This window comes from Colobus angolensis, unplaced genomic scaffold, assembly GCF_000951035.1.
Source record: "Colobus angolensis palliatus isolate OR3802 unplaced genomic scaffold, Cang.pa_1.0 Scaffold18, whole genome shotgun sequence".
Lineage (NCBI taxonomy): Eukaryota > Metazoa > Chordata > Mammalia > Primates > Cercopithecidae > Colobus > Colobus angolensis.
Window position 1 is genome coordinate 10,547,229 of NW_012114932.1, and position 12,827 is coordinate 10,560,055.

Sequence of the window (12,827 nt, forward strand, 5' to 3'; positions counted from 1 at the left end):
TAGTAGAGTCAGGGTTTCACCATGTTGGCCAGGGTGGTCTCAAGCTCCTGACTTCAGGTGATCTGGCCGCCTCAGCCTCCCAAACTGCTGGGATTACAGGCATGAGCCACTGTGCCTGGCCAATTATTGTTATTTTTAAGGGTTTCTGTATCAAGCATATCTCCTCTGTGAATTCTTATCTGATCCTCAACATTGATATGAATTATACTTTCTTTCTCCCTGTCAAAGTTGTTGAGCACCTCCTATACATCAGGTGCTGTGCTGGATACCAGAGATGGTGGGGTTTATAAGACACGTGCAGTTCTTATTTATATGGAGTTGGTATTCTCATAGGGAAAAGTATATTAAGCAAACAATTGCACAATTAATTAATCTATTACCATAGTGGCAAAGGCTCCAGCAACATGCTATTGGAAGCTTGGAGAGCAGAAATGAGGGTCCAGGATACAAAGAAAAGACTGGCCCAGTTTGAGTGTTAAGTCCTCTGTTTAGTGTGTTTTATTTTATTCTAGGTAGTTGTTAGGTTAATTGTTTAGGTCATGATCTCTCTATTTTAATTTCATTAAATGTCAGTGTGCAGTCTTATAAATCTATATAACCCCCACTAGCATCAAGAATACTATCACATTAATAACATATGTTTGAATTTGATTGAAGCAAAGAATATCATTCCTGTACTGCTCCTTATTGAGGCAACAAATTCACATTGGTTTTATACTGTTGATAAGTGTTGTGCATTTGTAAGACCTTATATACTATTGTGGATCCTATGGAAACTATAAAACTTGAGACTTTGATCATTCATTCATCAATGCACATATATTGAACTACTACTGTACATTGTTTTAAGCATTATATAAATAAGGATGAGATAGATAAAATTTGTGGCCCTTCAAGGACACCAAAGTTTAATTGATCTGATGAAAATAAGCAGTTTATGAAAAAAACATGTGATAATTGCTATAATAGAAGGATATGTCAGGTATTTGGAAAACAAAGAAAAAAGTGTTTAATTTTTCTGGAGAGATTTTTGGGGGCAAATTTCACAAGGGAGGTGATGCCTGAGATGAGTCTGGGAAGATGACTGAGAAGCTACCAGGTGGACAAGCCAGAAATGGGAAGGGCTGTACATCCTGACATCAAGAGTCTGCTTGGGGGCCAGACTCAGATGATAGGGAGAGGTAGGTGGGGTTGGGTGTCATTCCAGGAGGGCCTGGGCTGATAGAAACAGTCTGACTTTACCACATATAGGACGGGGATTTTCAATAAGGTCTTGACAAGATTCATGATTTAAAACAAACATTCTGGTGGCAGTGGGGAGGTGTGCCTGGGGGCAGAGGGATCTCCTGGAAGATGATTATGATTGTCCACCAGGAATCCTTAGGAGAGGAACTAAGACAATGGGGTAAGAATGAAGAAAAAGGGAGTTGAGACAAACTTAGGAAACTGCTCATATTCAAAGCATAAGGGTGACAAAAGTGTAAAGAATGGCTCCCCATTTCCTCTCTGAGAGAAGCAATAGAAGCAGCAGTTTTTGTGGGGGACGTGGGGTGGGTGTGGGCATTCACTATCTTCAATTTCAGACCTCTTGAGTTTAAGGTGCCTTAGAGAGCTGGAGGTAGACAGCAGGACTGAAAAGCTCGGTATAGATTCAGGAGTTATTGGCTGGTGAAGGTGCGGCTGGATTCATGGGCCTTGAAGGCACTGGCCAGGGAGTAATTTATAATATTACTCTTAATAATGTATCTTTTGTGATTTACCTTGAATCTAGATAGAAGTGCAGTTATATTTCTTCACACCATCAAGGAGACCTAATTGTCTCTAGTCATTGATAAGATAAATGATGGAAGAGGGTGGGGTGCTCAAAAGTCAGTCTTTTCTGGGGACACAGGTCAGTGTGTCTTTCCCTGGTCCCTCTGTGCCACAGCTACTCCTCTTAAATCTTGATTCAAGGGCTTCAGAAGCTGATGGCATAGTTATGAGAGGGCTGAAGACTGTGACTGCATTTCCAACAGACCCTGAGGACAATTGGGAAGAATGTGAGTATGGAGTCCTAATATCCAGTGCCATCTGCCCCATCTCCCTCTCCATCCTCACCCTTTGCCCCTCCATCTTCAGTTATTCATTAAACACTTGTTTTCTGAGCATGAACTGTGCTCCAGGCACTGGGCTGTGTGTTGGTGGTATAGCTAGCAAGACAGACTTGGTCCCTGATCTTATGGGGCATCCTTGGGGTCAGGGTGGGGTAGGGAGATATAAATAAGAAAACCAAGAACTATACTTATGGGAAGTAATGAGATGGAGAAAAAACTTGGTGCATGAAAGTGCAAGAAAAAATTTGGTGCAGGAAAGCATGAAAGAGGAATCCTGGCTTGCAGGTGAGGGAGGGTATCTGGGAGAAACTATGAGCCAGGCAGAATCATTTCCATTTCCTGTCTCTGTGACTTACTTCCTCTCTCTTGAATATTCTTCTCCATTTTGTTAGCCTAGTTAATAGGCTAGGGCATGGAGCAAGCTGGTTTAATCACTGCATCAAACAGTAGAATAGATAAAGACAAGCTCATTTTATAGAGTAAGAACCTGAGCTCAGAATTTAAATAATGTGCCAAGTTAACACAGCTATTGCTGGAGCTGGTGCGTCAAATCTCTGGCTTAGTCATGTCTGGCTTTTTCAGCTGCATCATATGTCAAGCAATCTATTTCTTGTTTAATGTCTGTTAAATGAACTGATGTCAGGAAAGCACCAGGCACATGCCTGTTACAAGAGAGTATGGTGGTTAAGAAGAGTCAGACAGAACGGGTTATGTGTCCTCTTCTGTCGTTTTCTCTCTGGGTGACCTTGGTTATCTTGTTTTTCTGAGCTTCAGTGTCCTTATCTGGAAAATGAAGATAATAACAGCGTCTACCTTGTTGGATATAGGAAATGCCTGTAGAGATTCCTTAATGTAAATATGTTCTCCATAAATATTAGATATTTTTATTGATTTAGGCACTGAATATTTTTGAGCAATTTCTATATGATAAGCAGTTTTTAGGTATTTGTTTTTTTCATCTTTCTCCTCTTCCTTCTCTCTTACAACATGTAGCAAAGTTAAATGTTCAATGGCAATAAAAACGAGTGGGAAAAAAGAGAAGGATAAGACAACTGAGAGACAAATAGGAAAGAGAAAAGATAAGCTTAAGTGGAGACAAAGGCAAAGAAAGAAAATAGAAGGAAAGAAATCACAATTATGGGTAACAGGAAGGAACAGTGAATACTTGAAGAGAGTGGGTAAAGAGAGAAACTACTGAATTACAGTCTTCTCCAAGCTATGAGCTTTAAAATATTTAAACTGCTTCAACACAAAACAGCTGTTTCTGTTGTGAGGCTATTCAAGTTGATCCAACAAGTTAATTTCTATGGTCCTCTTGGATGCAAGGATTGAAACTATGATTTTATTTGCCAGTTCTTTCAATTTTTGGATTTAATTCCTATTTTTTTTCTGCTTGAAGCCAAACAAGCTTCAAATATGAGGACTGAGGACGTAACAAAATGTGAATGTCAAAGAGAAGTTTCTGTTGGAAATAGTGCTCTGGTTTGACAAGACCATCAGAAGCTGAAAACTGACATAAGCTTACTGTCTATAAGCAGATAAGGCTACTCCCCAAGGGGTTCAATATGTTTTTATAGATTTGTCATTCCATCTTCCTTCCAAGTTTTGTAGGAAAAATGAGATGATTCTTTTGTTTGCAAATTTACAGATAAATAAATCAAGATAGACTTGTGTAATAACTTGCCCAAGGTCACTCTGTGAAATGAATGGAGAAGTCAGGAATGTCGTCCAGTTCTCTAACTCTAACCCAGTAAATCTTAGCAGAGTAGTTTGTTTTTTAAAGAAACCCAAAACCTTATTGAGGAGCTGCAACTTGATAAATGAAATACATTCAAAATGTTTGGCCCTCTCTATTTTATTTCTTAGGTGTGTGTCTGTACATATGAAATGTGGATGAGAATAGCAAAAACCAATAAATTATATTTGGTAGGAAAGAAGTAGAATAAGTTGGTGTTTTGACTATTAGGATTTAAACACTTCATTGGAATTCAGATATCTAATAGATTTGGGATATGGCTCATTAATATTTCCATGTATTTAGTTGTCTGAAATTGGTCAGTCAGCCTCCCCTCCCCTTGCATTTCAGGTTAATGCCAACAATAATGTGTATGTCCAAGAGGGTTATGGAGGAGCAATGGAGGGGGGCACCCTGACTCTGACACCTTGTTCTAAAGTATATAGTTGCTAGACAGAGTTCTTCCTCTCGTTCTCTCGAATGTGGTGAAGAGGAAGGAACCAGCTGTCTTGGGTTGCAACTTCAAAATGTCAAGTTTTCTTTTTATGTGTGTGTATGTGTGTGTGTGTTATGGCCATGGATTGGCAAGAAAAAGATTTTCACAGGCAAGGGGGATGAGTCCATAAGATGACACTGCAATAGGGGATTGGCTTGGGTACACCAGGGGGCCAGAGACATGGGTCATCCCTGGAGGCGGGAGTTGGGGTGCTCCCCTGGGATACAGACTGAAAGTGCAAGAGAGAAGAAAGTTGTTGTGAGGTCAGGAGCATGGTGCCTGGATAGATCTTCAAAGTATGAAGAGCATTTGCTTTTGGGTCAGATTGTCCAGGTCCTCCACCTATTAATTGGGTGATTTTAGGACAATGTCATCATTCATGGCTCCCTAGAATCAGACCTTAAGTCAAGGAGTTGAGAGCAAGTTATTAATTTAGCGCTGATTCCAGGAAACACTGGCAGGACAGTAGGGAACTGAGAAAGGAAAGGCACAGAATCTAGGGTGGATTATCAAGCAAGTTAGCACAGTGGGAATAGGAGCTGAATTCTACTGAGAAGCCCTCAGAGCAAATGTAGAACATATCTCCCCAGAGTTATTCCACACCATCCTATCAGCTGTGGTTGAAGGCTTCTGCAGGGACAGTTCTGGCAAGTCCAGTCTGCTCTACAGGTGGGCAGGGTGGACTCACTCAGGCAGAGTCACAGGTGTGGGTAGTTGGTTGGAAGTCTGGCTAGAGTGCAAGAGAATGTTAAGAGATGAGTAAATATGAGAAGGCACAGCTGGCACTCTTACAGAGAGTCCATTAACATTCCTGAGTCTGTTTTCTCATTTTTAAAGTGGGAATTCCAAGAACTATTTTGGAAATGTTGAAATGCAAGTGATGGCATTGGCTGGGATCCAGGACCCCAAACACTCTGTCTTACTATATAGTAAGAGATCCCAATTCTGTCTTCCTATATTCACTCTTCCTTTGGAAGTGTCCATGGTGTCTGTTTGTGTCTATGCACACAAACAAGGCTGAGAAAAGGAACACCCTACAACTAGATGGAACCCTAGTCCTGTTCAGCTAAGACTATAAAGATTTGTGGGAATTCTGTTGCTCAGAGAAGGCAATCCTAACTTTGGGCAGGAGGCCTCTTTGGACCCTTTAACCAAGAGCGATGCTAAAATATCAGCCTTCTGATTCTCAAACTCTGATACTGGGAAAAGATAAGTCTTTCTGAGAATTAACTAGATAAATGCAGTTATGAAGTACCTAGCACAGTACCTGACATATACCATCTGACATATAGTACGTTTCTCCAAAATGTGAATGCATCCTGTCTCTATGCCTTTCTTCTCTGATTTTCCTTAAATACCGGGCATATCATCTATAACACTGCTTTCCCAACTTCAAATTAAGATGACCATGGGAACAGGCCCTGTGTGCATAAGCAGTGACAGAGGTGGATGCTAATTCAATTAACAGTATCCATAGGCCAGTGGGCAACCAATGAAGGGACCTGGAGCAAGAGACACTGTCCAAGTGGGTAGAGAGTAACTAGCTAAATCAACATGTCCATCTCCCTTTTGGGCTGTAGACTGGAAAATATGGAGAGTGGCCAGTTATTAAGGGGCAGGAGGAGAGACAGAGAGAGATGAAGAGAGAAGAGGAGGCACAAAAGTAGCAGAATAGGAGTCTGAGACAGCATCTGAGTCAAGATAAGGTGAAACTGGGGGCTACGATGTAAGTGACAGTCCTTTTCCAGGAAGTAGCATATACCTGCCCCCAACCCTGCCCAGCATGCCAATGCCTACTAGTCCAAAGCCACTTGAGTCCTGGGAGCAGCATTGCCATATGCGAGAGTAGTAGGGGCACTAGCAGGAATGCATTCCATTCGTCTCACTGGATTAAACAGCTACTGGTCCCAGATCAGATTGGCCTGTGTCAGCACCTTAGAGTGACACACATGCCCCTCTGGTTTATATCACTTGCATATTTGACAACTCAGCTATACTCAAGGCAGCTCCCCAAAGCCTGGTCTAAACCTCACTGGAGAGCAGGCAGCTCACACCCTGGCACTACCCCGTGTTACCTGGGCCCTGAGTTAGGGAGACTGCCTGTGGTATCAGATCATGCCATGGGGATTCTGAGTCCATGCCAAGTGGGGTTTCTTTTCAGGATTTAATTCTGAGAAAGAATGCAAAGGAAGAATATAGAACTACACTAGCAGCAAAGCAGAAGGTCAGAAGGGAAGAGAGGAGTCAAGTGGGTTGTCATATGATGAGGTCAGAGTGAATAGAGCCTAGAGCCCTAACGAAACTAAGCAAGCATCAAATGGATATTTGCAAGGTCTATGTATGTATGCTTTCAGATACATTTTATCAATTTTATTTTTAGAATATTATTTCATTAACTCTAAGTTTTGAAGCTTTTGGGGGGCTTCCAAAATGGGTTACTTCTCCTAAAAACAGTTGTACTTGATTCAAGATGTCAATTAAATGGGTACTGGGGGCAGCCACGGCCATGGCCTCTCCTTTTGTTCTCTTTCTTTGTGAGGGCAGTTATAAGCTGCACTGATCCTGACCTTTCGGCCTGAGAATGGAAGTCTTCAGTATCTGTACAACTTTACTCCCAAGAGCTGGTGTAGAATGAGTTCCTCCACCCATGGGAGGATGGCAGAGGGGCGCCTGCCACCTGCAGCCCAGCCTTGGTAAGTGCAACTATGCAGCTGGCAGAGGGGAGGGAGCTGGGGGCATGCCAACCCATTCTGTTACTTCCTGTAGGCACAGCCCAAGTCTCAGGAAGCAGAATATATCCGGGGTGAGGTGGGGTGGGGAGGTGAGGAGAGCTGTTTCTTCCCCCACCCATTACCTACTAGTCCAAAGCCACTTGAGCCATGGGAACAGCAATGCTAACCACAATAGCTGCAGGGACCTGGAAGGGGACTGGTGATGACATCCAGTTGCAATGCTCTTTTACATTGAGATGCTGATGGACAGGAGTCTACCTAGTCTTCTCTAGAGACACACATATTATAAAGCAGGCAAGTATAACTCTCTAAACATTCCTTAGATGCTGTATCGTCACCCCCTTCCCTCACTGCAATTCTGTAATCTGCACCTTGGAGGAACAAACACATCTTATTGCACCTTGCCCAGAAATAATATCACAGCTTATTAACTCCATCTACTCCCCACATAAGGGATAACGACTGTCCACAGAAGAGGTAAGGAAGTCTCAAGTGCCACATAGGGAATTTTCCTAAGGCCTTCCATCATTTTAGGCCACTAGTAACTCACCTACAGCCAGTACTGTAGCAAGATGAAAGTGTATGGATTTGGGTACCATTCATCTGTAAAAACCAAAGAAAAGATTTGCACTTCTGGATTCATTCCCAGACCTGTGGGAAGACCCTATTGTCTCACCTGTGACTCATGACCATGTTTTGAGACTCCCAAATCCCTGGAGCCTGCTTCCTCCTGAGCAAAGAGGATTGTCTTTATTTCAATGAGCAAGGAAAGTCCGTTTGTTTGTCTCTACTCCTGCCAGGGCTCCACTCTCCTTCAGTTATAGGAGACCTCCTGAAGCAAGGCTGGAGGGAGATGCTGCATGGTAAGAGTGAGTTTTGAATGAGTATGGACTGAGGGCTTCACATGCACCAGGTGCTGCACAAGATAATTGAATTTAACCCTCACTCCAGCTCTGACAGGTGGTTGAGATCATATCTTAATTAAATGTGCTCAGCATTTTACAATGGGCAATTAATTGCTGGAGTTGGGATTAAAATCCAGTCTTGTCTGGCTCCAAAATGGTATGTTTCTCACTACCTAACCTATGCTTGCCTCTCAGTGACATCACATCTGTAACTACAAGAGTGTTTCCTTGCTATCAGATCCAGGTGAATACAATCCTTTGTACCGAGTTACCTTGAGGTAGCCAAATGTGCTGAAGTCAACTCCAGTTAGAATGAATGAGGACATCACCCCTCCTTTGGTTGCTTCAGTTCTCCACTTTAAAATAATCTATGTTGGGTACCAAGGACTGATGCTCTACTGAACAGTCCCAAATACTTGGAATGACCAAAGTACTAGGCTCTTGCTCCTGGAAAACAATGATGTAAGCCAGCACTGCCTGGACTTCGGGTCTCTCCTCAGGCAGCATAAACCACACAGAGATTGTGATCATCTGCTCAGCTTTTATGCCAGCCCTGCAACAAATCTCCTTATCTTCATGGGATCTTTCTCTTCTCTTCTGCCTCCACACTACTGTCAGAAACACATATACCTAGACGTGGTGGTAACAGAGTAATAATATCTTCATGCCATCAATGCTGGTTTCTTCTGAGAAAATTTATTTTAAATCTTGGCATTTCCACAGCTGCAAATCTGGGAGAACAAGCCAGCACTTGTGGAGCTGTGTGGGTGAAAGGGGGCAAGCTGAAAGTATCTTTCAACCCCTGATAAACTCCCAGGGACCAAGCAACCTGGTCCCCATGGCTTTTTATCACTGAGATGCTAGCTGTATAATGCCATCTCCATGGTGATTTCTACGTTGAAGAAGAACATTTATTTCCTGCCACCAGTAAGTGACCACCTGAGCGTTCGGTTGCAGTATCTTCAACTCCTCAGATGCATCAGTAGCGCTGTCTTCTCTGGGCTTCTCTTATAGAACTCATTTTTAGCCAAGTCAAGTTTCCATACTCTAGGTATTAACTTATCAGATGGGTGGTCAAAAAGATGGAAGCAAAACATTTTCATGTACTGCATTTCAGTTACTTTCTCTGGGGTTTTTTCACCTTTCAGGTGGTTGTCTCCAAAATAACAGGTGTCATTCTGCTCCATTAATCACGTTCCCCTACCTTTATCCGGGCACTTTTCTCTTCACCATCTTCTTCAACGCATTTCCAGTTGCCCGCCCTGAACTGTTTCAGAATGAGGAGGACACCTGGAGGAATCTACAGGTGCATAGACCAATTTGCAAAACAACCTGTGAGCCAACGTAGGTTGTGAGATGCATATCCCACATCCAGTTCAGCCCAGTAACTTGGGAAATGGGGGAGAGGTAGCACTGAAGACCAGACTTAGTACATTTTTACCCCCATCCATGCTTGCAAGTGTAAGTTGATCTTAAATCAGTACTTTTAACCAAGTCAACCTCAATCACTGGAATAGGATACCCAGCTGAACAACTTGAGGTCACTGAATCAATCTCTTATCTGTAAGAGAGAATGATGCCTACCTAATGGGGTTCTGAAAAATATGTAATGCCTGACAGCGTATACTCACTGAATGTGGCTTTTAACCACAACCTTTATATTTTTGCCAAGAGTATCACCTTCCTGCAGCAACCTTGAGAACCTCGCACTAATCTTGTCTTAGATTGTGCATTCCTTTCCTATATTTAGACACCAAACTCCATTTTTCCCTTGAAATGTTCATTCCCATGATCAAGATTTTGCTTAAACACATGTTGTTTTCATGTCCAGATTATCATCTTAGCTGGAAGAACTAATAAGCAACACAGTCACCCATGAAGTATTTACTGAGCATCTACGATGTGCACTATTTTCTGGTGTTGGGGCTAGGGGGCAAACGACTCTGACAAGTCTCTGTTCTTAAGGTACTCACGTTCATATGGGTGAAGATAGATAACAAACAAGGAAAAAATTGGACACACAAACAATTTCGGTGGTGCCGAGTATGATGCAAACACTAAAATGGTGATGCAACAGAAGATGTCAGAGGGAGAGTGGGAAGGTTACATTAAATAGATGTCCAAGGAAGATCTCTCTGAGGAGAAGCTACTAGGGCTGAGATCTTAATGACAACAAGGAACCCAAGGGCTGACAGCAGAGCATTTTGAACATGGCCAGTGGGTGCAAAGGCCCCCACACGTGAATGGGCCTGGCCATGTGGAAGGACAGAGGGCAAGGCTGTTGTGGTTGCCCTGTGAGTGTGAACGGCCCTAGATGGGATGAAAGAGGAGGTTGGGACCACACCTTATAGGGATATCAGATCATGGTCAGGGCTTTGGATTTTAGCAGGGGTGCAGTATAAGCCATGGGGAGTTTTAGACAGGTACAGAGTAATTTACATTTTCTTTTCTTTCTTTTTTTTGAAACCGAGTCTTGCTCTGTCACCCAGGCTGGAGTGCAGTGGCATGATCTCAGCTCATGCCAGCTCCACCTCCTGGGTTCACACCATTCTCCTGGCTCAGCCTCCTGAGTAGCTGGGACTACAGGCTCTCACCACCACGCCTGGCTAATTTTTTGTATTTTTAGTAGACATGGAGTTTCACCGTGTTAACCAGGATGGTCTCCATCTCCTGACCTCGTGATCCACTCGCCTCGGCTTCCCAAAGTGCTGGGAGTAATTTACATTTTCTAAAGTGTACTCTGCCAGCCAAGTGGCAAACAGACTTGAGCCTCGTAAGAGCGGAAGCAGGAGGAAACCCAAAGGGCCTAGAGAGAGACTGGTGGCTGCTACCAGTGGAGATGGAGCAAAAAGGAAAATATAGGTTACAGTTTCAGGAAAAATTTCATACCAATTTCCCGAGATCATTTCTGAACTCGAATATTTTCAGTGCCCCCACATTGTGTTTCCTGCTGAATCAAATCCTAATCACTTTGGTTTTTAAAGCCTTCCATGATACTTCCCTGAACACTGTAGCTTTCACTGATGGCTGGCTTTTTCAAACTCCCATATGATCCATACTGTATAATTAATAAGCAAACAAGGAATCACACACTATCTGCTATTCTGTGCAGTGTTTCAGGTTTTTAGTCTTTCAAGACAGAAAATCCCTTTAGAATAGGAACTCTGCTGCCACTTTCTTCCACATCCTCCATAGCACTTAGCACAGTTCTGTACACAAGGCACATGTGGAAATTGCTCATTGATTGATTAAAAGCATATATCACTGGCATTTGTCTCTTCAATATTTCTCTTGTATGAAGAAGGGTGATTATCTGTCAATATTCATTGCATGAGTGAACCAGTGTGCAATGCATTAATCATCACTGAGATAACCAGATGAGGCTTTATTGTAATCTCCTTCTATTTTGCTGAGATAATTTCACTTGCTTTGGAGTTTATGAGGCCATAAGTGGCTCCCATCTGTTGATGAACATATTTCTAAGAGTCATTTAGTCTCAAGTATGGAATACTTGAGGGGAAGTTAAATTGTAACTTTTATATTAAGTGTCATCTTAGTAACAGAACCAAAATTGGAAGCATGTGTTTCAATTTTGGTTTTTCATTTTCAAACCTTTAGGTCAGGCAAAGAATTTCATTTGTTTACAAAGTAGATTATGCCTAATAAAATCTATTTTGTTTATGGTCACATTTTAATCAATCCACTGCTTTAGAAAATGAGAGAATTCTGATTGGCTAATCATTCAACATAGTAAATTACATTATTCCACATCCACAGAACACTGGCCTAATTGCATTATCCAGTAATGATGAAAATATCCCTTTTAATACATTTTGAGCAATACATATACCAGTGGTGAAACAGGGAAGAATCTTGTTTATTCCATCCTTGTTTGATGATCGACCACAGAATATAACATAACACTTCTGTGTATAAGACTTTTTTCCACACTAAGAATAATAAAGACAAGGTAGTTTTCACTGGATCCTTACTGGTACTCTGAATTTTCACTATTTGTCTTCATTTCTTCCCCTTCCCAGAAATTTGTTTTCTGGGAAAAACAAGTGCTACTTTGTCAAATAAAGCTTAAATAAAATTGATTTCAATTTATGCACAACAAAAGAAATGACTGGTGATTTTCTGTCTTGAGTGGGAGGCAGAAAACTCTCCAGGGTGCCTTTATTCACTCCTGAGGTTCTGGTGAGCACCAAGGAACATTACCTCTGCAAAATGCAGACATACACAAAAGGACACATCAAATTTAAGAGAAGTCCATAGATAGATATCTGAGGGCTCTGCCTTAGGGGATGTTGACCATGTATAAAACACAGATTCCACAGAATTGGCCTGGTATTCACAATCACTGTTTCTTAAAACATAACTCTTTTATGTCACCAAGCAACTTTTTTCTGAGATGATGACTACTCAAATACGTCTTCTGCATATCGCCAGAAAATACCAAGTTTTGATCTGAGTCCTTAATTCAAGTTCTTTACCATAAGAAGAAAGAATAGCATGGGTCAAATGGTTTAAAGGTAGATGACGACAACAACGACAACAACACCAACAACAAACACACACTGTATTTTTAGAATGCATATTCAAACATGATGACAAGTGGGCTCTGGCTCATTTTGACAATAGCTTTAACCTATGAAGTGAGTGAATGTCTTTTTACACAGAGGTGATAAGTTACTGAATACTGAATGGTTCTACTAATTGTGCTTCTGGCTATCAGAACTTGGCTACTGCCTTTCGTTGCTATGTGTTAAGAGAAAAATCTCAAATGATGATGCTAACCATTTTGCTAATAAAATATGCAAAGCAGAAACATTTCAGTTACTCAGTTCATCTTCTAGTACAGAT

At 41.8% G+C, this 12,827-nt stretch overlaps 1 protein-coding gene and 1 long non-coding RNA gene across 3 annotated transcripts in view; one reads left to right on the forward strand and one right to left on the reverse strand.

Moving 5' to 3' along the window:
- Window positions 1–12,827, forward strand: part of LOC105509798 — a 342,021-nt gene that overhangs the window by 63,082 nt on the left and 266,112 nt on the right. Inside the window, exon 2 of the long non-coding RNA XR_001001483.1 lies at window positions 1,954–2,039. This is a non-coding gene — a long non-coding RNA (uncharacterized LOC105509798). The remainder of the gene's footprint in view (window positions 1–1,953; window positions 2,040–12,827) is intronic.
- CHST9 (carbohydrate (N-acetylgalactosamine 4-0) sulfotransferase 9) overlaps window positions 1–12,827 on the reverse strand; it is a 278,761-nt gene that overhangs the window by 7,134 nt on the left and 258,800 nt on the right. The window lies entirely within an intron of this gene.